The sequence below is a fragment of the Etheostoma spectabile genome, unplaced genomic scaffold (genome assembly GCF_008692095.1).
Source record: "Etheostoma spectabile isolate EspeVRDwgs_2016 unplaced genomic scaffold, UIUC_Espe_1.0 scaffold379, whole genome shotgun sequence".
NCBI lineage: Eukaryota > Metazoa > Chordata > Actinopteri > Perciformes > Percidae > Etheostoma > Etheostoma spectabile.
In genome coordinates, this window is record NW_022605596.1 from 446,539 (window position 1) to 447,015 (window position 477).

General features: G+C 53.9%; 1 long non-coding RNA gene across 1 annotated transcript in view; it reads left to right on the forward strand.

Moving 5' to 3' along the window:
• Positions 1-477, forward strand: part of LOC116686508 (uncharacterized) — a 23,722-nt gene that overhangs the window by 569 nt on the left and 22,676 nt on the right. The window lies entirely within an intron of this gene.

Below are 477 nucleotides of genomic sequence, written 5' to 3' on the forward strand. Positions count from 1 at the left end.
TCTCCACCTAGTCCTGGGTCTTCCCCGAGGCCTCTTCGCAGCTGGACGTCCCTCCACCTAGTCCTGGGTCTTCCCCGAGGCTTCCTCCCAGCTGGACGTGCCTGGAACACTCCCCTATGTAGGCCCATGATGGCATCCGTACCAGAATGCCGCACCACCTCAACTGGCTCCTTTCAACGCGAAGGAGCAGCGGCTCTACTCCGAGCTCCTAACAGCTGACTGAGCTTCTCACCCTATCTCTAAGGGAGACGCCAGCCCCCCCTCCTGAGGAAACCCATTTCGGCCGCTTGTACCCTGGATCTCGTTCTTTTGGTCATGACCCGGTCTTCATGACCATAGATGAGGGTAGGAACGAAAATTGCCCAGTAGATCGAAAGCTTTGCCTTCTGGCTCAGCTCTCTTTTCATCACCGTTGTGACATGGTAATAATACTACCTAGTTGTAATTACCCCAAATAACATGATTGATTCCACACAA